The following is a 26,142-nucleotide window of genomic DNA, read 5'->3' as shown; positions in this document are numbered from 1 at the left end:
AATTGTGGCTTTCAGATTTCCCACCAACCGCCCTCGCACTCTTCCAAGGCCTTTTGTTCATGTAGCTTAGTGTCCTCTGGGTGCAGGCTTTTTACTTAAAATACGTAATAAAATCCTAAGTGGGTACAATAAAGATCTTAAATCAGTTTGGTAAATTGTTATTCTATTAAAAAAAATAATAATGAATATCGGTTCCAAAATAGAGCGTCACCCTGAAATACCACTTTAAGGGTTTCGGGTGTTTTTCAGTTAGTTTAATATTTTATAAACATCCTATTTCCTTTATAAATAATTTGGCTAATTATTGAACCTGCTTAAATTACAAAGCATGAAGTGAATGTTACACTACTGACCATTAAAATTGCTACACCACGAACTTGACTTGCTACAGGCGCGAAATTTAACCGACAAGAAGAAGATGCTGCGATATGCAAATGATTAGCTTTTCAGAGCATTCACACTAGGTTGGCATCGGTGGCGACACCTACAACGTGCGGATATGAGCAAAGTTTCCAACCGATTTCTCAATTGACCGGCGTTGCCTAGTGAAACGTTGTTGTGATGCCTCGTGTGAGGAGGAGAAATGCGTATCATCACGTTTCCGACTTTGATAAAGGTCGGATTGTAGCCTATCACGATTGCGGTTTATCGTATCGCGACACTGCTGCTCGCGTTGGTCGAGACCCAATGACTGTTAGCAAAATATGGAATCGGTGGGTTCAGGAGGGGAATACGGAACGCCGTGCTGGATCCCAACGGCCTTGTATAACTAGCAGTCGAGATGACAGGTATCTTATCCGCATGGCTGTAACGGATCGTGCAGCCACGTCTTGACCCATGAGTCAACAGATGGGGACGTTTGCAAGACAACAACCATCTGAACGAACAGTTCGACGACGTTTTCAGCAGCATGGACTATCAGCTCGGAGACCATGACTGCGGTTACCCTTGACGCTGCGTCACAGACAGGAGCGCCTACGATGGTGTACTCAACGACGAACCTGGGTGCACGAATGGCAATACGTCGTTTTTTCGGATGAATCCAGGTTCTGTTTAGAGCATCATGATGGTCGTATCCGTGTTTGACGACATCGCGGTGAACGCACATTGGAAGCGTGTATTCGTCATCGCCGTAGTGGCGTATCACCAGGCGTGATGGTATGGGGTACCATTGGTTACACATCTCGGTCACCTCTTGTTCGCATTGACGGCACTTCGAACAGTGGACGTAACATTTCAGATGTGTTACGACCCCCTGTTGATCCCTGCGAAGCCCTACATTTCAGCAGGATAATACACGACCGCATGTTGCAGGTCCTGTACGGGCCTTTCTGGATACAGAAAATGTTCGAGTGATATCCTGGTCAGCACATTCTCCAGATCTCTCACCAATTGAAAACGTCTCGTCAATGGCTCGTCACAATACGCCAGTCACTACTCTTGACGAACTGTGGTATCGTGTTGAAGCTGCATGGGCAGCTGTACCTGTACACGCCATCCAGGCTCTGTTTGACTCAATGCCCAGGCGTATCAAGGCCGTTATTACGGCCAGAGGTGGTTGTTCTGGGTACTGATTTCTCAGGATCTATGCATCCAAACTGCGTGAAAATGTAATCACATGTCAGTTCTAGTATAATATATTTGTCCAATGAATACCCGTTTATCATCTTCATTTCTTCTTGGTGTAGCAATTTTAATGGCCAGTAGTGTAATATTAATTGTATACAACTTTCCGTAGGGAAGTGAAAATACACTCCACGTAGGACTCTATCTCGCAGGTGTCGTTATTGTAATCAATAATAAATAAATAAGAACTAGAAAAAATGGCAACAGATTGTGTATATTGACGGGTCCATGTTGTTGGTAGAGCATCTTCAGAATTGGAGTATCTGTGCATGAGGGCTCTCACGAAAACAAACTTTGCCAGATTGCATTCGTCATCGTAAGCACCCGGCATCTGGCTCGGTATGTGTTGCCACTGAGTGCTCAACACAGTTACCTCTGGTACTCATAGCCGGTAATTGGACAGCAGGCATTACATCACTTACGTGTTATGGCGGGGGGCTGTGTCCTATCAACGAGGTCTCCATGACCTTACCTTTCAACAAGATAACGCGAGACTGCCTGTCGCCCTTGCTGTGCTGACCTACCTCGTTATAGAGGGCGTCCGACTGCTGCCCGGGCCATTTCTCCAGAACTCTCACGGGCTGTCCAGATAATGACACGCCAGCTCTCCCCAGCCACTTCGATTGATGAAATTTTCCATAGATTTGAAGCAGGATTGAATGGCGTGCCAGTGTCTGTAGTCAAAGCTGGGGTTGACTTGATGCCCAGCCGAGTTACAGCTATTCTTGTTGCCAAAGGAGGCAGCTCTGTGTGCTAAATGATCATTGTGTAGCAAAGATCCATAAGCAACCTGGAAGACGGATGGAACATGGTTCGTAAACAATTATATCGGTAGTGCCAAGGAGTCAAACTGCCTGTTGCATCTGAAAAAAAACAGTATACATACTGTTAAAAGGGATTCTTCTAAGAGATCCGATCATGAGATTAAGCAACAGGCCCATAAAGAGAAAGCCCACCACCGGATACTTCGGCAGCTTTTGGACGAACGACAAAATTATGGGTCACATATTGAAGAAATGAGCAAGAGAGTCAGGAACAAAATGAACAAAATTTAGTCTCGCCAGTTACAATTGTAAACTACTAATCCAAACAATACTAACTATGCTGTCTTAACTGCGATTATGAGATACTGTGGGAGCGCCTGGGCCTACGGACTTCTGAACGTAACACCAGCACAGATAGCTAACAGGGTGCGACGTGGAATACCTCTTCAGTTGACGGTAGCTTTTGGCACTGTCTTAGCGAGGTGTTGCAAGTAGAACTTGGAATCTATCAACACGATCTCCAGAAACGGAAAAAAACGGCGACGTATTGGCTGAAGAAACAACAATATCATGAAGCGCAGAATTAAATAGGAATGCGGGCCACAAGCAAGTAGTAAATTCAAAACCACATCCTCAAACTATTGCAGAAAGAATAAGATAATAGCCAAGCAGACAGGCGCACCTGTGGTTTTTTGCCAAATACATCACCTCGGTTCCGAGAGTTCCGGAACCTGTACAGCAAACTGGAATAGAGATCAACATAAACATAATTTCCGCCTTTTTTATTGCTCATGAAAACCACACATTGCGTGTTGTACAACCATACAGTGAGACCTTCAGAGGTGCTGGTCCAGATCGCTGTACACATCAGTACCTCTAATACTCAGCAGCACGTCCTCCTGCATTGATGCATGCCTGTATTTGTCGTGGCATACTATCCACAAGTTTATCAAGGCACTGTTGGTTCAGATTTTCCCACTCCTCAACGGCGATTCGGCGTATATGCCTCAGAGTGGTTGGTAGGGCAAGCCGTCCATTTTCAATCTATCCCAGTCATGTTCGATAGAATTCATATCTGGAGAACATGCTGGGCGCTCTAGTCGAGCGATGTCGTTATCCAGAAGGAAATCATTCACAAGATTTGCACGATGGGGGCGCGAATTGTCGTCCATGTAGACGAATGCCTCGCCAGTATGCTGCCGATATGGTTGCACTATCGGTCGAAGAATGGCAATCACATATCGTACAGCCGTTAGGGCACCTTCCTTGACCACCAGCGGCGTACGTCGGCTCCACATAATGCTACTTCAAAACATCAGGGAACCTTGTGTCTAAGGGGCTCAGTCTGACCAGGTTGCGTCCAACCTGGTTGAAGGCATATGCGACACTCATCGGAGAAGAGAATGTGATGCCAGTCCTGAGCGGTCCATTCGGCATGTTGTTGGGCCCATCTGTTCGGCGCTGCACGGTGTCGTGGTTGCAAAGATGGACTTCGCCATTGACGTCGGGAGTGAAGTTGCAATTCATGCAGCCTATTGCGCACAGTTTGATCGTATCACATCCCGTGGCTGCACGAAGAGCATTATTCAACATGGTGGCGTTGCTGTCAGGATTCTTCAGAGCCATAATCCGTAGGTAGCATTAGTAGTCCTGGGTGGCCTGAGCGAGGCATGTCATTTGCAGTTCCTGTCTCTCTGTATGTCCTCCATGTCCGAACAACATCGCTTTGCTTCACTCCGAGACGCCTGGACAGTTCCCTTGTTGAGAGCCCTTGCTGGCACAAAGCAACAATGCGGACGCGATCGACTCGCGGTATTGGCTGTCTAGGCATTGTTGAACTACAGACAACATGAGCCGTGTACCTCATTCCTGGTGGAATGACTGGAACTGTTCAGCTGTCGGACCCCGTCCGTCTAATAGGCGCTGCTCATGCGTGGTTGTTTACATCTTTGGGCGTGTTTAGTGACATCTCTGAACAGTCAAATGGATATAGTATCCACTGTCAGTGTTTATCTTCAGGAGTCCTGGGAAGCAGGGTGATGCAAAACTTTTTTCGATGTGTGTATAAAAGAGAGACTGGGAAAGAAAATCTCAAATCCCTCAAGAGGGCTGACACACTTCTTGACTAGTCATGGGTTCTACGCCGCCCTGTAGGCATCGACTCCCAGTGTACCTGTACCTGTGCCTGTGCTGAAAAAGATACGCCGGAACATACCATCTTGCGACGCCTGCCGTATGCCGATGTAGCTGATACTGATAGACAGCAAACTGAAACGGAACGGAAGACTCGATGTCAAGATGATACTGCATTGCGGAACAGAATGCCAAATCTTGGACAATATTGCTGACCTTATTTCAAGAAATACTTGGGTAGCGCGTTACTTTATCAACCAATCCACGTCTACTGCACTACGAGAGGTTACGTCAGAAGAACGAGAAGCAGCGCTGCGAAGGCAGCTGAGGTCAACAGTTGCAGCAGAACTGCCAACTGCGGATGCGCAGCCATCCTAACAACACCAGAGAGAAACGCAGCCATGGGTCGTGCCTCGCCACCCATGTCACCAGAGCGGGGGTGACGCTCTTTACCGGCAACAACGATGCTCCCTTGAAACAGGGGAATCCTTCCTTGCAACCAGGAAGCCAACAAACAATGGAAGAGGCAGATACAACCATGACACCTCCCAAGCGACCAAGGAACTGGCTGGGCATGCCTGTAGAGTGGAAAGAGATGGAGTGTATTGTGGAATGTGACACACAAAAGCCGGCCGCCGTGGCTGAGTGGTTCTAGGCGCATCAGTCCGGAACCGCGCGACTGCTACGGTCGCAGGTTCGAATCCTGCCTCGGGCATGGATGTGTGTGATGTCCTTAGGTTAGTTAGGTTTAAGTAGTTCTAAGTTCTAGGCGACTGATGACCTCAGAAGTTAAGTCGCATAGTGCTCAGAGCCATTTTGAACCAACAGCTCACAACGAACTCCAAACGACACAGAGTGAGCAGTCTTCACTTGCTGGTAGGTTAAATCAAAACTCAACTTTCGCTTCCAGGGTCGGTGAGCCACGGACCTCGTAGCAATGAGAACAGTGCCACACTCTCTGACACCGCGCAGAGACCGCCAGCGGGCCCCGGCCAAACTACGCCCCGCCGAGAATTCCTCACTGCTCCACGCCAACCGACCGACTCCTCAGAGCCAGTACTCCGACAACATTTAAGGTAACTTGTCAATCAAAATCAGATAAACTACACACTGTTTCACGAACACTTGCACGAAGAACCAGACAATGTTAACGGCAGTGAGTGTACAATAACAGGGACGAATCACGAGTCGGCACACACAACCAACCCACAAGCGATCGCCGGCCAAGTACACGTCGTCCGACAAGACGTCCGACCGACGACTAAGCAAAGTCGTCGCCACCCCAGTCAGGTTTTCGGCAACCGTCGGGCGGGACATGGCGGTCCGGACCTCACTGGTGCCGCGGCCCGACTGAACTTGTGCCTCGTGCCAAGTCAAACACTGCCAAGTCCGAACTAACTGCTGGCACGTTCCAATTCACTGGCAGATCCGAACTAACTCCCAACACACGACAACCGGGAATTCTGACATTGCCCTCACAGTATATATTTTCTTTAATGTCGTTTGCTGTTAGCAATATTAGCTTATTCCCAAGAGTTAGCAGCTATCACTCAGTTAATACTAGGCAGAAATCAAATCTGCATGTGGAATGCACTTCCTTGACTCTTGTGCAGAAAGGAGTGCAGTATTCTGCTGCATCCATTTTCAATAAGCTACCACAAGAACTCAAAAATCTTAGCAGTAGCCCAAACTCTTTTAAGTCTAAACTGAAGAGTTTCCTCATGGCTCACTCCTTCTATTCTGTCGAGGAGCTCCTGGAAGAGCTAAAAAATTAAGCAAATTCCAGTGTTACATTCTTGATTTCTTTATTTAAACTAATGACGTGTCGCCTGAATATGTTCCTTATATTTCATTTTATCTGTTTCTACAATCGTGTTATAATTTCATATATTGACTCGTTCCATGACCATGGAGACTTTTCCTTAATGTGGTCCCACGGAACAATAAATAAATAAATAAAAATAAATTATAGTAGTCAGCAAAGATAATACGCCAGGGCTTATATCGATAAGCGCCGCTGCTGCCGCTCACGGGCAGGCAAGGCGGCAACTCAGTGACAACAGTAATTGAAATTAACATAACGAGGTGACAGTACAGTGAAAAACAGGATGTCAAATGAGATATGGCACGAACACGAGCCACGCGCGGCTCAAATAGTAAATAACGAAATTTTACTTATTAATTAAGGACATTTAGAATTGTAGCGGTGCGGAAACAGGCTGGGGCCCGATGCAGAAATCCGAGCGCTTGCCGACACCCGCAGATTCAACACTCACGCCATACCCACAGCTCCGCAATCACGGCCAGGAGTAATCACTGGCGCTTCCAGGCATTTCGACTGCGCCTTGTGGATCAGGTACGCGATCCCAGCCACAAGACCTGCCTTAGGCTCCTGTTAGCCGAGGGATACTGATGGTAATACTCGTGACGTCATCAGTGTATCTGCTATCCAACAGAAGATTCGGTGCTTTGTGTCTTATGGACAGTGGCCGGAGCTTATTAACCGATGGCTGCCAAAGGCGCCATTGGTCCACAAGATGCCGGGCCCGGCAACAACACTGTCGACTTGGAGTTCCTGAAACGGTCGCGGGCCGTTGCGGTGTACACCGATGAGCCAAAACATCTGTTTAATAGCGTATTGAACCAATTTTCAAACACTGTACAACAGAGATACTGCTTGGCATGGATTCTACAAGTCCTTGGCACGATTCCGGAAGTATGTGCAATTAAATGCCTATGCATGGGTCAAGTAATTCCCGAAAATTACGGGACGCTGGTTTGCGGGCACCTGGCGCCCGTCATATGTTCCTCTGGGCACAGGTGAGGCCCATTTGCTGGCCAAGACATCAATCTGAGTTCACTATAATGCCCCTCAAGCTACTGTAGCACGATTCTGACCTTGCAACACGGACAGTTATCCTGCTGGAACATGTCATCGTCACTGGGGAGACTTCAACCGATGCAGGTGGTCCGCAATAATGTTCATGTTGTTCACCGCTGCCATGACGCCTACGATTACAGATCCCTTACAATCGTTACTCAGTGTACGCCATTGAACACTACTGGCCATTAAAATTGCTACACCACGAAGAAGACGTGCTACTGGCGCGAAATTTAATCGACAGGAAGAAGATGCTGTGATATGCAAATGATTAGCTTTTGCCGGCCGGAGTGGCCGAGCGGTTAAAGGCGCTACAGTCTGGAACCGCGCGACCGCTAAGGTCCCAGGTTCGAATCCTGCCTCGGGCATGGATGTGTGTGATGTCCTTAGGTTAGTTAGGTTTAAGTAGTTCTAAGTTCTAGGGGACTTACGACCACAGCAGTTGAGTCCCATAGAGCTCAGAGCCATTTTTTTGATTAGCTTTTCAGAGCATTCACAAAAGGTTGGCGTCGGTGGGGACACCTACAACGTGCTGACATGTGGAAAGTTTCCAACAGATTTCTCATACACAAACATCGTTGACCGGCGTTACCTGGTGAAACGTTGTTTGTGATGCCTCGTGTAAGGAGGAGAAATGCGTACCATCACGTTTCCGCCTTTGATAGAGGTCGGATTGTCGCCTATCGCGATTGCGGTTTATCGTATCGCGACATTGCTGCTCGCGTTGGTCGAGATCCAATGACTCTTAGCAGAATATGGAATCCTTGGGTTCAGGAGGGTAATACGGAACGCCGTGCTGGATCCCAACGGCCTCGTATCATTAGCAGTCGAGATGACAGGCATCTTATCCGCAAGGCTGTAACGGATCGTTCAGCCACGTCTCGATCCCTGGGTCAACAGATTGGGACGTTTGCAAGACAACAACCATCTGCACGAACAGTTCGACGACGTTTTCAGCAGCATGGACTATCAGCTCGGAGACCATGACTGCGGTTACCCTTGACGCTGCGTCACAGACAGGAGCGCCTGCGATGGTGTAATCAACGACGAACCTGGGTGCACGAATGGCAAAACGTCGTTTTTTCGGATGCATCCAGGTTCTGTTTAAGCATCATGATGGTCGCTTCCGTGTTTGGCGACATCGCGGTGAACGCACATTGGAAGCGTGTATTCGTCATCGCCGTAGTGGCGTATCACTCGGCGTGGTGGAATGGGGTGCCATTGGTTACACGTTTCGGTTATCTCTTGTTGTCATTGAGGGCACTTTAAACAGTGGACGTTACATTTCAATTGTGTTACGACCCGTGGCTCTACCCTTCATTCGATCCCTGAGGAACCCTACATTTCAGCAGGTTAATGCACGACCGCATGTTGCAGGTCCTGTACGGGCAGTTCTGGACACAGAAAATGTTTGACTGCTGCCCTGGCCAGCACATTCTCCAGATATCTCACCAACTGAAAACGTCTGGTCAATGGTGGCCGAGCAACTGGCTCGTCACAATACGCCAGTCACTACTCTTGATGAACTGTGGTATCGCATTGAAGCTGCATGGGCAGCTGTACCTGTACATGCCATCCAAGCTCTGTTTGACTCAATGCCCAGGCGTATCAAGGCCATTATTACCGCCAGAGGATCTATGCACCCAAATTGCTTGAAAATGTAATCACATGTCAGTTCTAGTATAATATATGTGTCCAATGAATATTCGTGTATCATCTGCATTTCTTCTTGGTGTAGCAATTTTAATGCCCAGTAGTGTATATTCAGCCCTCACCGGCCTGCATCTGTGGCTCAGTGCATGTTTCGTGCAGCCATTCGCCTGGATGACGGTGTGTAAGGATCCAGCCATCGATCTGGTGTACTAAGAAATGCGATTCTTTCGGCAGGCGGCACGTTTCTATTGATCCACGGCGAAAATTCAGTCACGCCGTACCCACTGCAGTAACAAGTGACGGTGTCGTTGCGTCAACAGGGGAACGCGTAGGGGTAGTGTGATGTTCAGCACCTCGTTCAACAACGGCCTTTGCGCTCCTAACCGCTTGTGTCTGCACCAGCATTGTACACTGTCGTCAGATTTGCCACAGATCGCTGCCTATCTTCCGACCTCTATGTTTTGTACTGAGAAGTGGTCGTCCAATACCAACAGCCTTTTAGTTATTACAAAAGCCTTCAACCAATTTCGTTAGGTAGTGCGCCAACAGGCGACCAGCTTCGCGGTTTCAGAGATTCTCGTTTCCAGCCGTAGGGCTATAACAAAGTGCACTTTGTCAAAATCGTATGAAACGCCCGCTAAATTACGCAGGGCTAACAGGTAATGAGGGTCGTGGAAAGGGCCAAGGGAGTTGCGGTCGGATTCATTTCACAATTGTAATTTATTATCATTTAGTTCACAAATACACTTTTGAAAGAATTAAATTTGCTTCGCGGCTGAAGGCCTCGAAACAGATGCTCTAGAATAAGTTCAGTTTTGAAAAGACATGACACACAGTTAAATTTACGAATAAGGCCACAATGTTTTAAGATGCTAAAAGGGCTGATCGCACGCAAGGTACACGGAAAGAGATAAACAAACGCAATAAGATGGCTGAAGGCCGCAAGGTAAAATTCTGAAAATTAAGGAAATATATATATATATATATATATATATATATATATATATATATATATATATATTGCAACAATCGGTGAAACAATGCATTAAGTTTACAAATTTCCTTTCGCAACACCAACGGCGGAAGGCACACAATAACTTGTAAAATCTTTCAGAGGCAATTACAATAACCTTTCAAGAGCAGAAGGCAATAATGTTTGGACTTGAAGGAAACTCTGAGAACATGTTGAAATATTTTCAACTGGGCAATGTTAATCGGAGCTGAAGGCCACGATTAACCTTGCCCAGTTGAAAATATTTACAGTAAAGCCCTAAAAATCTTTTAAATAAATTACAAAAACATTAACACTGCCAAAGAATAATTAAGGGAACAGCACTCAGGGGCCTCCAGGAGAACGGTCTGCCCTCCTTCACTTAGGCGAGACAGGCGGTGACCCAAACTACACTCGATTCGTCCGAACCCAACCAAGGGACAGTCACGGACCAACCGACCAACCGCTTGCTTAAGTATTCATGAAAAAAAAAAAAAAACCACTATCCTCAGACAAACGCGTATGTGAACTGAACTGCCAAACCAACACACCATGTTTGGCAACAACCACATGAAGTGTTAAAAATTGGCACTACAAGTTACCTGCTTCGTAAAACCTCTGGCAGAGGCGTCACGAGTGGTGCCACTAGTGTCCCTTGGCTAACCGTGTTTAAAACTGGCTGTCCGGCTTGGCTTAAGATGTCGACGCAACTACACTTCGAATCAGCGTCCGCTGTTTATTGGCTTCCTTCATGCAGCAGACAGCCGCTCCCGGGGGTGTCACACAGCCACTCCGCCAGCAGCCTAGCAATAACATTCAGTCACCACACTTGACGCAACACAGCCGAGGTAAACCGACCACGCACGGTGTCGGCAATACTGGGACAGCAGCTACCGCATCTCGTCACCAGGAGCCGTAAGATCGTCACCTAAGAAGAACGCCCGTGGAACACGGACGACGTGAGTCGTGTGAAGTTAGCACCCTTTTTTTCAGAAATATATATTTTTTTCAGAGTTCTTGATAGATATGAAATAGTTCTAGAGTTCTTTGCACAAAATTTCAATAGTTCTGCAGAATTTAGCGAAGAAAACAACAATACTCGAAAAAATTTTCGTACCCAAATCATTCTTTGTCAATTTCCGCAAAATGTAAATAAGTATGACAGTACTGAGCACAGTTCTGAATAGAGCTCCAAGAGTTCTATCGAAAATCCCAGTAACATTTTTTTGTGCAGCTAATAGTTTACGAGATAATTGCAATTTAAGGAGAAAATCTTTTCACTTACTGTGAAGTTGGCACCCTTTTTTTCAGAAATTTATATTTTTTTCAGAGTTCTTGACAGATATGCCATAGTTCTAGAGTTCTTTGTACAACATTTCAATAGTTCTGTAGAATTTAGCGAAGAAAACAACAATATTCGAAAACATTTTCGTATCGAAAACATTCATTGTCAATTTTCGCAAAAATTAAACTCGTACAACAGTTCTGAGGACGGTTCTGAACAGAATCCCAAGAGCTCTATCGAAAATGCCAATAACATTTTTCTATGGCTATAATAGTTTATGAGATAAATTGATTTAATGTGGGACACACTTTCTCTACAGAAAATATAAATATATTCGTACAACAGTTCTGATGACAGTTCTGGACACCACGTGAAGAGTTCTATCGAAAATCCTGGTAGTATTTTTTTGTGCAGGTAATAGTTTAAGAGGAAATCGCAACATAATTAAGAACTCTATAAGAGCTCCCACTGTGAAGCTGGCACCCTTTTTTACAGAAATATATATTTTTTTCAGAGTTCTTGATAGATAATCCATAGTTCTAGAGTTCTTTGTACAAAATTTCAATAGTTCTGCAGAATTTAGCGAAGAAAACAACAGTACTCCTAAAAATTGTGGTATCGAAACGATTTTTTGTCGATTTTTGCAAAAAGTAAATTCGTACAACAGTTCTGAGGACAGTTCTCAACAGAGCCCCAATAGTTCTATCGAAAATACAAATAACATTTTTTTGTGCAGCTAATAGTTTGCGAGATAATTGCAATTTAAGGAGAAAGTCTTTTCACTTACTGTGAAGTTGGCACCCTTTTTTTCAGAAATGTACATTTTTTTCAGAGTTCTTGATAGAAATGCCATAGTTCTAGAGTTCTTTGTACAAAATTTGAATAGTTCTGCAGAATTTAGCGAAGAAAACAACAATACTCGAAAAAATTTTCGTATAGCAAACATTATTTGTTAATTTTCGCGATAAGTAAATTCGTACAACAGTTCTGAGGACAGTTCTGAACAGAACCCCAATAGGTCTACCGAATATCCTAATAACAGTTTTTTGTGCAGCTAATAGGTTACGAGATAATTGCAATTTAAGGAGGAAACCTCTTCACTTACTGTGAATTTGGCACCCTTTTTTTCAGAAATGTACATTTTTTTCAGAGTTCTTGATAGAAATGCCATAGTTCTAGAGTTCTTTGTACAAAATTTGAATAGTCCTGCAGAATTTTGCGAAGAAAACAACAAAATTCGAATAAATTTTCGTATCGAAAACATTCTTTGTCAATTTTCGAAAAAAATAAATTCGTACAACAGTTCTGAACAGAACACCAAGAGCTCTATCGAAAATCCTAATAACATCTCTTTGTGGCGGTGATAGTTTATACGGTAACTGTTTTGATGGAAGACCTACTATATCCACAGAAAAAAATTAAATCTTGCAACAGTTTTGATGAACAGTTCTGGATAACACCCCAAGACTTCTATCGATAATCATAATAACATTTTTTGTGGTTATAATAGTTTGTAAGATAATTGATTAATTGTGGGGCTCACTTACTCTAAAAAAAATTATGTCTATTCGTATGTTCTGATGACAGCTCTGGATAGCAATGTAAGAGTTCTATCGAAAATACTGGTAACATATTCTGTGCAAGTGTATTGATTACATAGTGTATTGTTTAGTGTATCCTGAAGAAGAGTTGTTGACGTACCTGTACATCACAGCCTGTAGTTTTTACTGGTACTTTGAAATTTAATAATGCCATACTGTCAATAGAGTCAGGAATGAAACTTTTATCAAAGAATTGGTATATTGTGAGCTCCAGCTGAAAAAAATTGTAAATCTCTGGAATACACTGTGCAGTGAATATTGATGTTTTCTTACATACTGAATTACACGTAAATGTTATTTTAGGTTCAATGTACTTAACGCTATTCCAAATAAAAGATAAAAAAAATTTATTCTTTGAATTATTACATTGTTGAAACAGCAAACCAGTAATATTTACGTTTCATGTTTTGATTAGTTTAAAAAAAAATGTATTTTAAGAGTAAATTTTTTCTCCTAATGATTTAAGAACATAATATGAGATACTGCAGCTTAAAATACTTAATCCATTGTTGAATAATGTGATTCAGTGTGTATGCAAGCACTATATTATTATTCATCCATAGCTTTGTTTGTGTAGCTTTAATAGTGGATGAGATACCGGTAACAGTATCTCGGTATGCAAACACGTTGATTACAGAAAACTGAAACTAAAGATTTGTATCTTTTGTATCTTTGTATCTGCTTATCACTAGGCCGCTAATTTAGTCTAGTACTGAGTGATAAAGGAGCTCAGAGTGTTTAAATGACATTGTTTCTCAAGTATTGTACATTAATATAGCGGTGTATTGGTGTCCATCAAGTAAGTTGCATAGTAACCACGCCAACCGCACTCCACCAGAGCTCATTGTACCTCTGGTGCGCTTCTCGACAGGTGTGACACCACCTGGTTAGTGGCGTGTGTGAATGTATCTGCCCTCTCAGCCATCTGTTTCGCACTGACGAGCCTTCTCTCTTTGAATCATCTAAGCGTGCACATCCCACGCTTCCACCTACAGTTACTACAATCAGTCTTAAGAAGGTGTACCGGCATTTGTACAGTGCTGAACATTTAGACTTTTTGTATTTAGTAGAATATATATCCGGATTTTCGGTTATCCGGATTACTTCCGGTCCCACATAGTCCGGATAAAAGAGCTTCTTGTGTACCGCACTGCACAAAGTAACATTGTTTATGTCTCACATAATTCCAAAATAAAGGTGAGAATTTACGATCCGTCCTCATAGCTGTACTTCTAGCAGTACCTCATCTCCTGCTTTCCCAATTTCGCAGAAGCTGTCCTACGAAAATTGCAGAAGTAGCACTCCTGGTAGAAAGGATATTGTGACGATGTTCCTTCGTCACAGCCTGGGGTTAGAGACCCGGCCCAGTACACAGTTTTTATCTGCGAATAAGTTTTACATTGGCGCACACCCACTGCAGAGTGAACACACAATCTATTTCATAATCTATTGGCACCATAAAAATGTTATTAGGATTTTTAAAAGAACTCTTTCGGTGCTATCCAGAAAGGGTTGTGCCAATTTATTGTAATGTAGACCAAGTGGTTCTCTCGTAAATGATATTATCTCATTAATTGTTATCCCCACAAAAAATGTTATTACAGTTTTCGGTAGAACTCTTAGGGTCCTATTAAGAAATGCCATCAGACCTTTTTTACGAATTTATTACTTTTACATGACAAAAGTGAGTCTCACATTAATTATCTCATATAATGTCATCGTCACGAAAAATGTTGTTATAGTTTTTGGTAGAACTCTGTAGGTGCTATTTAGAACTGTCATCAGAACTATTCTACGAAATTTGTTTTCATAGAGAAAGTATGAGATTAAAACAATTATCGTATAAACTATTATCGCCACAAAATTGTTTTTATCAGTTTCAATACAACTCTTCTGGTGCTATCGAGAAATGCCAATAGAACTGTTATACAAATTTATTTTTTCCAAACTGACAAATAATTTTTTACTATACCAAAATTTTGCCCAGTTATTGTTTTCTACCCGAAATTCTGCAGAACTTTTCGTGTTTTGAGCAGGGAAATCTAGAACTATTGCATACATATAAAGAACTATTAAAAAATGTATATTTCTCGTAAAAGGGGTGCCAACTTCACGGGAAATGCTCATAAGCATTCCTTATTGAATGCAGTTACTACGTAAACAATACACTTGCACAGAATATGTTACCAGTATTTTCGATAGAACTCTTACATTGCTATCCAGAGCTGTCATCAAAACATACGAATAGACATAATTTTTTTTAGAGTAAGTGAGCCCCACAATTAATCAATTATCTTACAAACTATTATAACCACAAAAAATGTTATTATGATTATCGATAGATGTCTTGGGGTGTTATCCAGAACTGTTCATCAAAACTGTTGCAAGATTTAATTTTTTTCTGTGGATACAGTAGGTCTTCCATCAAAACAGTTACCGTATAAACTATCACCGCCACAAAGAGATGTTATTAGGATTTTCGATAGAGCTCTTGGTGTTCTGTTCAGAACTGTTGTACGAATTTATTTTTTTCGAAAATTGACAAAGAATGTTTTCGATACGAAAATTTATTCGAATTTTGTTGTTTTCTTCGCAAAATTCTGCAGGACTATTCAAATTTTGTACAAAGAACTCTAGAACTATGGCATTTCTATCAAGAACTCTGAAAAAAATGTACATTTCTGAAAAAAAGGGTGCCAAATTCACAGTAAGTGAAGAGGTTTCCTCCTTAAATTGCAATTATCTCGTAACCTATTAGCTGCACAAAAAACTGTTATTAGGATATTCGGTAGACCTATTGGGGTTCTGTTCAGAACTGTCCTCAGAACTGTTGTACGAATTTACTTATCGCGAAAATTAACAAATAATGTTTGCTATACGAAAATTTTTTCGAGTATTGTTGTTTTCTTCGCTAAATTCTGCAGAACTATTCAAATTTTGTACAAAGAACTCTAGAACTATGGCATTTCTATCAAGAACTCTGAAAAAAATGTACATTTCTGAAAAAAAGGGTGCCAACTTCACAGTAAGTGAAAAGACTTTCTCCTTAAATTGCAATTATCTCGCAAACTATTAGCTGCACAAAAAAATGTTATTTGTATTTTCGATAGAACTATTGGGGCTCTGTTGAGAACTGTCCTCAGAACTGTTGTACGAATTTACTTTTTGCAAAAATCGACAAAAAATCGTTTCGATACCACAATTTTTAGGAGTACTGTTGTTTTCTTCGCTAAATTCTGCAGAACTATTGAAATTTTGTACAAAGAACTCTAGAACTATGGATTATCTATCAAGAACTCTGAAAAAAATATATATTTCTGTAAAAAAGGGTGCCAGCTTCACAGTGGGAGCTCTTATAGAGTTCTTTATTATGTTGCGATTTCCTCTTAAACTATTACCTGCACAAAAAAATACTACCAGGATTTTCGATAGAACTCTTCACGTGGTGTCCAGAACTGTCATCAGAACTGTTGTACGAATATATTTATATTTTCTGTAGAGAAAATGTGTCCCACATTAAATCAATTTATCTCATAAACTATTATAGCCATAGAAAAATGTTATTGGCATTTTCGATAGAGCTCTTGGGGTTCTGTTCAGAACCGTCCTCAGAACTGTTGTACGAGTTTAATTTTTGCGAAAATTGACAATGAATGTTTTCGATACGAAAATGTTTTCGAATATTGTTGTTTTCTTCGCTAAATTCTACAGAACTATTGAAATGTTGTACAAAGAACTCTAGAACTATGGCATATCTGTCAAGAACTCTGAAAAAAATATAAATTTCTGAAAAAAAGGGTGCCAACTTCACAGTAAGTGAAAAGATTTTCTCCTTAAATTGCAATTATCTCGTAAACTATTAGCTGCACAAAAAAATGTTACTGGGATTTTCGATAGAACTCTTGGAGCTCTATTCAGAACTGTGCTCAGAACTGTCGTACTTATTTACATTTTGCGGAAATTGACAAAAAATGATTTCGAAGCGAAATTTTTTTCGACTATTGTTGTTTTCTTCGCTAAATTTTGCAGAACTATTGAAATTTTGTACAAAGAACTCTAGAACTATTTCATATCTATCAAGAACTCTGAAAAAAATGTACATTTCTGAAAAAAAGGGTGCCAACTTCACAGTAAGTGAAAAGATTTTCTCCTTAAATTGCAATTATCTCGTAAACTATTAGCTGCACAAAAAAATGTTACTGGGATTTTCGATAGAACTCTTGGAGCTCTATTCAGAACTGTGCTCAGAACTGTCGTACTTATTTACATTTTGCGGAAATTGACAAAGAATGTTTTCGATACGAAAATTTTTTCGAGTATTGTTGTTTTCTTCGCTAAATTCAGCAGAACTATTGAAATTTTGTACAAAGAACTCTAGAACTATTTCATATCTATCAAGAACTCTGAAAAAAATATACATTTCTGAAAAAAAGGGTGCTAACTTCACACGACTGACGACGTGGGTACGCCACGGGCCGCGCCAGCGGACGAGCGCGCGATCCTCTAACTGCTGCAGCTTGTTGGAATAATAGAGAATTTTCATGCACACTGTATGTCGTGCTACAGCACCTTCATTCCCTACGAATTTCCGTAGCTCTTGTCAACGCTTCGAATCCACAGAGCTCCAGTGGCAGAGCCGTCGTCGTAGTGACCACTACAAGAACTGCTCTTCCACCCCTCCTTAGTGGTCAACGCACCCCGACTCGCTGCAATATAGTACGAAGAATAAATTAAATTTGAAGTTGATTTCAAGGCATGTAGCGTGATAAATTTATTACCTTATTTATTTATTCCATTCTATTGTAGCCTGTCACCTATAATTCAAACACAGACTGTATTTATTCCTACAGCAATTATGCACTATATTTGTACATTATTACTTAATTTTATCCTACACAGTATTAACTCCCATCGCCATTACTATATCTGCTATTAATAATAATAATCATCAACGTAATCATAACAACAATTTTAAAAAGTTATGAATGAAAAATACACCTTCTACCAAATCTATGCATGCTACTGTTATTATAACATCATTACTTTTTGTGTATCAAAAAAATGGTTCAAATGCCTCTGAGCACTATGGGACTTAACATATGAGGTCATCCGTCCCCTAGAACTTAGAACTACTTAAACCTAACTAACCTAAGGACATCACACACATCCATGCCCGAGGCAGGATTCGAACCAGCGACCGTAGCAGTCGCGCGGTTCCGGACTGATGCGCCTAGAACAACTCGGCCACCGCGGCCGGCTTTTGTGTGTCACATTCCACAATACACTCCATCTCTCTCCAGTCTACAGGCATGCCCAGCCAGTTCCTTGGTCGCTTGGGAGGTGTCATGGTTGTATCTGCCTCTTCCATTGTTTGTTGGCTTCCTGGTTGCAAGGAAGGATTCCCCTGTTTCAAGGGAGCATCGTTGTTGCCGGTGATGAGCGCAAACACACGCCAGCCCACGTCACCCCCGCTCTGGTGACATGGGTGGCGAGGCACGACCCATGGCTGCGTGTCTCTCTGGTGTTGTTAGGATGGCTGCGCATCCGCAGTTGGCAGTTCTGCTGCAACTGTTGACCTCAGCTGCCTTCGCAGCGCTGCTTCTCGTTCTTCTGACGTAACCTCTCGTAGTGCAGTAGACGTGGATTGGTTGATAAAGTAACGCGCTACCCAAGTATTTCTTGAAATACGGTCAGCAATATTGTCCAAGATTTGGCATTCTGTTCCGCAATGCAGTATCATCTTGACATCGAGTCTTCCGTTCCGTTTCAGTTTGCTGTCTATCAGTATCAGCTACATCGGCATACGGCGGGCGTCGCAAGATGGTATGTTCCGGCGTATCTTTTTCAGCACAGGCACAGGTACAGGTACACTGGGAGTCGATGCCTACAGGGCGGCGTAGAACCCATGACTAGTCAAGAAGTGTGTCAGCCTTCTTGAGGGATTTGAGATTTTCTTTCCCAGTCTCTCTTTTATACACACATCGAAAAAAGTTTTGCATCACCCTGCTTCCCAGGACCCCTGAAGATAAACACTGACAGTGGATACTATATCCCTTTGACTGTTCAGAGATGTCACTAAACACGCCCAAAGATGTAAACAACCACGCATGAGCAGCGCCTATTAGACGGACGGGGTCCGACAGCTGAACAGTTCCAGTCATTCCACCAGGAATGAGGTACACGGCTCATGTTGTCTGTAGTTCAACCATGCCTAGACAGCCAATACCGCGAGTCGATCGCGTCCGCATTGTTGCTTTGTGCCAGCAAGGTCTCTCAACAAGGGAACTGTCCAGGCGTCTCGGAGTGAAGCAAAGCGATGTTGTTCGGACATGGAGGACATACAGAGAGACAGGAACTGCAAATGACATGCCTCGCTCAGGGCACCCAGGACTACTAAAGCTACCTACGGATTATGGCTCTGAAGAATCCTGACAGCAACGCCACCATGTTGAATAATGGCCCAGACTGTAGCGCCTAGAACCGCACGGCCACTCCGGCCGGCTTGAGCTGTTGGGATATTCCCGCGAGCAACGACGTGGTTTTCAAGTTGGAAAATCCTAGCCACCCTCCGGTGGAGCGTCACTGTATTTGGTTATTTGAATTGAAGTACACCAGCGAAATCTTCTGCCTTTTGGCCGTTAGTGTTCCGGTTAACTGCCCTGGGCGTTGACGTAATTTCTAGGCAGTTTAGTTTCCTCATCGTGTTGTTGTTGTCCAGCACGGTGTGTAGTTTGACAGTTCCGTGTCTGATTGGTTGTGGAAGCCAATATTCTGGTGTCGATAACTACGATGCGACGGCGTAGGTGAAAATTCTTGACACTACGACAGACACCGACGACAGCACGCTCTAGCCGGTGCTGTGGAGGTCTACAAGCTCTGCTACAGATTCTGCCCATTTCATCAAGAGCAGACGGCGTGGATACGTCGCTTCAAGGTCAGCTTGCTACTGAGAGTATGAACTATTTACGGTGGGTCTTAGGCTTCGCGCCTCAGTGCAATGTTATGTATTCAGTTCATATTGTGATATAGTAAAACCATTTCTAAGAGCAGTACCGAGAGATTATCACCTTTTCCTGCTCCTGCTCACTTCCTACATTCGGCCTACCCTTCAGTTTACAGGAGCAGACCCACTCGCCGCCTTCCACGCGGGATACAAAAAAATATCTTCTACGTTGTTCCGTTGAACTCCCTGTTGTGCCATGGTAGGGTGAAGTGGAAGTTATCTTGTCGGTGGGTCCGCTGACTGTCGGTCGGTTGGGTTGTCGTCGGATCGTGAATGGTTGGCCCAACTGCCTGTCTCACCTAAGCGAGCGTTAGTGTTTGAATTACAGGCCGACCCTCGAACATCTGGGCGGTCTTGTGTGGACTGCCTTTTCAATTCGGCCATGTTGTTGGTACTTGTATGGGTTCTAGCTGGTTTTTTGTTTTAAATTAGAGTTGTTTTACTCTTAAGGCCTTCAGTCTAGTTTAAAGTACTGTTTCACGTAAGCCCTTTGGCATTTTTTAAAAAAAATTGAATTTTTGAGTCTTCGGCCTTGAACCGATTCGAATTTCACTTGTTTTCTTCAACCTACTGCATTTTTAAGTCTCGGGCCATCAGACGGTTTGAGTTTCAGTTGTTTGATCTTAAGGCGTTCAGACTAAATAAAGAAATGTTTCACGTAAGGACTTCGGTATTTAAAAAAAAAATTAGTGTTTTGGTGTTTAAATGTTCGGCCTTCAGGCGATTTGAATTTAACTTGTTTACTTCAGCCTAACTAAAGAACTGTTTTAAGGCTTGCGTTTTAAATTTCTGATTCCACTTGCGTTTCAAGTTGTTGGCCTTCTAAATTAAAGTGGCTTTCAGCTGGTAATTAAGTCCCAAAGAATAAAGCTGTGTGTTTAAAAATTTGTTAGGCTCTTGTAGAATGTCAATGTCATGTTACTAGGGCTTCCCGTCGTGTAGACCGTTGGTCGGATGCAAGTCTTTCGATTTGACGCCACTTCGGCGACTTGCGCGTCGATGGGGATGAAATGTAACGATTAGGACAACACAACACCCAGTCCCTGAGTGGAGAAAATCTGCGACACAGCCGGGAATCGAACCCGGGCCCTTAGGGTTAACATTCTGTCACGCTGACCACTCAGCTACTGGGGGCGGACGGCTATTGTAATGTTTGATCAAATAATAGAGTTGTATGTTCGAATGTAACTGTCAGCTCCTTATTTTGGCCCCTTTCCACAATTTATTCTATCTGTACTGTCCTGCGGGTTAAGCAGGGCATTTCACTATCCGTCCTGGTGTTACAATTTTCAGGGCCAGTAGTGTAGTACATCAAAATAATTTGTGACTGACAAGGTATTGTGTCTTTACTGCCTTCCATGTTAGCGTGAAATTCGTAGGTCACAGATCCCGTGTCCCAAATAGAAACAAGAGGGCAATGGTTGCAAAGTAGTTCAGTGTAGCTTTCCAGCAATGCTCGGATCGCATGGAGGTGTTTTTCCGCCTCATTTCCATAATGCCGTTTCCGTTGCATCTGGGTCGTCAGGGTGAGACGATGTGACGTGGCGAGCGGCTCTGGCGGTCGATGGTAGGGTGAATAGTCGCGTGGGCGACACGTGGGCAGCTGTCAGCCGACCATCACCCGCCTCCGCCACGCCTCGCCCCCTTTCTCTCAGACGCCTCTTTCCGCGTCAGCCGCGAGGTAAATGTAACCACAACAGCCGCCTTTTGTGGCTGAGAGCTAGGGGGTGACGCACTTGGCGATTCTTAGCAGAAAATCCACTGCCTTTGGCAGTACATTGCAAAATTCACATGTCGACTTAATTTTTCTCTCAATGTCGCAACTGGAGCAGCTGGCAGTGGGTGGTTTCCACTCGCAATTGTCCGCTGTGAGAATGCAGCGCTACCAGGACTAGAATCATTTGCCGACCGAGATATCATCGCCTACAAGACTTGGCACTGTGGAATCGACCCGAATACGCAAAGTAGACCTAGTTTTGTTTATAGTAATATGCCTTTATTCTGTATACCCGGTCATGTAGAAAAGTTTCCAATGATGAGAAAATACATGTACGTATGAAAGGTCTTGGTGTACTTGCTGAGAATGTAACTGTAACTGGTGATATTACTTTGTATTATAATTATTAATAAAGTGTTTTCTTTGACTCCTATAACCGGGGGCGTCAGCCGAGAACCGCTAGTCGTACATCTCGGAACAGGGGCTCAAGGATGCAACAATTCGAAAAAATTTACAAAGCATAGTGCCGCCCTGCCCGCTGGGCGCTTAGCCTTGTGGTTATGCAACCCGCATGGCTCAGCGCTAGGCCGGCGCACCAGCGGCCATGTCTCGTAAATCAGTCGCGCTGGTAATGAAGTGTGTATTCTTTTCTTTCCTCCACTTAAAGAAGTAGGCTTATAATCTGCTCCTTCTTCACAAAAGACACTCTTTCCTTGGTCTTCCTGTATCTCTTTTTCCTTTAGATCTGTACTCTTTTACATGCCCAGCTATTCCCGGCCGGAGTGGCCGAGAGGTTCTAGGCCCTACAGTCTGGAACCGCGCCACCGCTACGTTCGCGGGTTCGAATCCTGCCTCGGGCATGGATGTGTGTGATGTCCTTAGGTTAGTTAGGTTTAAGTAGTTCTAAGTTCTAGGGGACTGATGATCTCAGAAGTTAAGTCCCATAGTGCTCAGAGCCATTTGAACCATTTGCCCAGCTATTCTTAATATCCCGAATTTTTTCTATACACTTCCTCTTCTTATACCGTATTCTATTCCTTTATTCATGTAAAATATATTTAGTTCTTTCCATATTTCAAAATTATTTGTTTGATCATTCAGCGTTCATCCTGTTACACTCCTTAAAAAATTCATTTCAGCTTCCTGCAATCTTCTTCGATCTTTCGTAGTTATTGTCCAGGTCTCACTTCCGTATGTAGGCACAAGTGCTGGCATTACTTTTCAGAATGTCGTCTTTAGCAGGCCGGAGTGGCCGAGCGGTTCTAGGCGCTACAGTCTGGCACCGAGCAACCGCTACGGTCGCAGGTTCGAATCCTGCCTCGGACATGGATGTGTGTGATGTCCTTAGGTTAGTTAGGTTTCATTAGTTCTAAGTTCTAGGTGACTGATGATCTCAGAAGTTAAGTCGCATAGTGCTCAGAGCCATTTGAACCATTTCTTTGTCGTCTTTGTATCTTTCCTTGTTTTAATGGCTAATGTTCTGAGTATATCCCAAAACATCACTCGAAACTTATAACTTGTTTAACGTACTGGAGATGTCATATCGTATTCATAGCTTATACCACATTCTAATAGCTGGAAGTGAGGTACCTGTTCAACTGATTTTCCATTTAACATTACTTTACAGTGTACTGGGTATTTTCCTCTAAAAGCCATAAATTTTGTTTTAATTTTGAATATTTTGAAGTTACAGAATTTGTTAAGTCCAAGCGTTGTAGAGCGAACTGTCAATCATCCTCCGTCTTTCGTAAAATTATTTGCTCATCAGAAAATAATACCCTATTTAAAAGTATATTTCTAGCTATTAATTTCACTCATGTGCTAACTTCTTGTTTCCATTATCTAACAATATTTCAATATACAGGGTGTAATGGGCATAAGTGCAGATACTTCTGTTGGTGACTAGGACTGTGTATTGAACTATTTATGTCATCTGCAGACAAATAATGATAAGTATTACAAGTCATGTGTTTTTAAGTTTGTACTAACTCAATGTACATAATGGCGAGAGCAATCCATTAACGCTTGTTTTCCCCTGGGCAACAAGTAGGTGTTGAAATGTGGACACATTGATGAAAAACAGTGAGTCTATACTGACAGACATAGCCCACTTAGTGGTGCAGTTACGATCGAGGAGACAACATCAGGTCGTAAAATTTGTGACGTATGTGAGAAGGCAGAGAAAAAAGTTATTAAACTGCCACATATAGAAATAACTGCAATTATACCCGTTATAACCTGTAAGTAGTAGGGAGTTGGCGGCACATGCGCAATTTTGATATCAAATTGATATGCAAATTAATTAAATTGATCAATTAATCATCACCGCCCCCTCCTACACTCGCCCACCCTCGCCCCCCGACCATGCCCACCCCCACCCCCAGAGGACATGTTTCCTCAGCCTGCACATGTGCCCCAGGCCCCTCCTCCCCGCTCTCCACCCCTCTCCCTCCCCCAACCCATCATATTGGCGGAAACTTTCAATTTCGGCGGAAATTTCGAATTTTGGCGGAAATTTCTTTGTCCCAGGGCTGTGCTGACATCCCACCCACCCACCCACCCGCCCAGTAATTGTCAGGAAATTATAATTGGAAGTGTCCTTTCAGGGACTCGAACCCTGGTTCTCCTGGATGGAAAGCTGAATTGCACCCCCCTAACACAATTATACCACCAGAGGCGCTTGGAATTGACGCGAAATTAAAAATAGCGGTGCCCTTTCCGGGACTCGAACCCGGACTATACTAGATGGAAAGACCAAGTGCACCCCCTAACACGTGGAAACTGTCCAGATGCAGGAGAGGAAGGTTAGGTTAGTGATCCATGCTGCAGCTCGCGTTGGTGGTGCTTGTAGGTTTCCACCCTCTGTTGGAGGCCAGAAGGTATCGTTTGGTTGGCATGGTTGCGGTTGTCGGTCTTCTTGTGTTGACTGGCGCCACTCGGTTTCGCAGGCGTTGCCTGTCCACTAGTGGCAGCAGCGGCGGTTATCGATTTGTTTTAACTGTTGCCCTATCTTTGGGGCGACGTCATTGTTTTTCCAGGTCGTATGAGTAGGTCAGTTCGGTTGGGTACTCAGGAGGAGCCAGGTCCGCGCAGACAGAACACGCTGGCGGTACGCATGGATTGCCAGATGGATGGGCTGTGGTCACGAGGGTGCACGACCTCGTCGTAAACCGGATCCTGCAAGCTTTAAGTTGAGTGCATTTGGATTCAAGTAGAGAAACCTCCATCATTGTGATATCTCGCGATTCTCCAGTGACCTGGGTTCGTGTTGCTGCTCATAGTGTCGCCGAGGCGAAGAGCAGCGCGTGGAGTGTTTTCTACTCTGGTGGTAGTGGTTCCTTTCTCGTTCCGGGCGCTCTAAACACAGTATTCTGGGGACTGTAGTGCAGACCACCAGTTTCGGCTTTGGCGTATTGTTCCATCGGTGCATTTGGTTTATCGGACGTCAGGTAGCTTCAGCAAGACTATCATTAGTCATTCGTTAGACTGCTACTAGTCTGAGTTACCATCTTGTGAAGTGAATGCAACTCTTGGCTGACAACTCATTGCTTGTGAAAGTGTTTGCTGCTGGACCTTCTCAGATGTCGATTCCTGAAGCACTGTCTGTGGTCCCTTGTGTTACAAAGTTTATCATCAACTTATTTCACCCATTTGGTGCTTCTTTTTTTAAATTAAACTTTACTACTGTATTTGCTGTTTTACAGCAGGTTTCTAATTTTGTATATTATTGTCGTTCCTGGCGTGTAAGGCCTTCAGCCGTGATTGTGGGCATTTGCCTTAAAATTCTAATTTGGTAATTTTATAATTTTAGCAGTAAGCCTTTAAAATCCTATTGACTGCCATTCCTGGCGTCTGTTACCGTCTGCTGTGTTTGTGGGGACTTGCCTTTAATATTTCAATACCTGTAATTTGTAAGCTGCAGCGAGTTTTAAACAATTCTTAATTTTTTGCCATTCCTGTGTAAGTAGGCTGTTTATGTTTTCTTATTGGCAACGTTACGTAGCGCTCTGTACGAAAATCACTGGCTGTGCTGTGTGCAGTCTGTGGCTAGTTTGCATTGTTGTCTGCCATTGTAGTGTTGGGCAGCGGCAGCTGGATGTGAACAGCGCGTAGGGTTGCGCAGTTGGAGGTGAGCCGCCAGCAGTGGTGGATGTGGGGAGAGAGATGGCGGAGTTTTGTAATTTGTCATGAACTGCTATATATATTATGAGTATTAAGGTAAATACATTGTTTGTTCTCTACAAAAATCTTTCATTTGCTAACTATGCCTATCAGTAGTTAGTGCCTTCCGTAGTTTGAATCTTTTATTTAGCTGGCAGTAGTGGCGCTCGCTGTATTGCAGTAGTTCGAGTAATGAAGATTTTTGTGAGGTAAGTGATTTGTGAAAGGTATAGGTTAATGTTAGTCAGGGCCATTCCTTTGTAGGGATTTTTGAAAGTCAGATTGCGTTACGCTAAAAATATTGTGTGTCAGTTTTAGCACAGTCTT

Source organism: Schistocerca cancellata, chromosome 3 (assembly GCF_023864275.1).
Source record: "Schistocerca cancellata isolate TAMUIC-IGC-003103 chromosome 3, iqSchCanc2.1, whole genome shotgun sequence".
Classification (NCBI taxonomy): domain Eukaryota; kingdom Metazoa; phylum Arthropoda; class Insecta; order Orthoptera; family Acrididae; genus Schistocerca; species Schistocerca cancellata.
Note: the sequence above shows the minus strand (reverse complement) of the source record.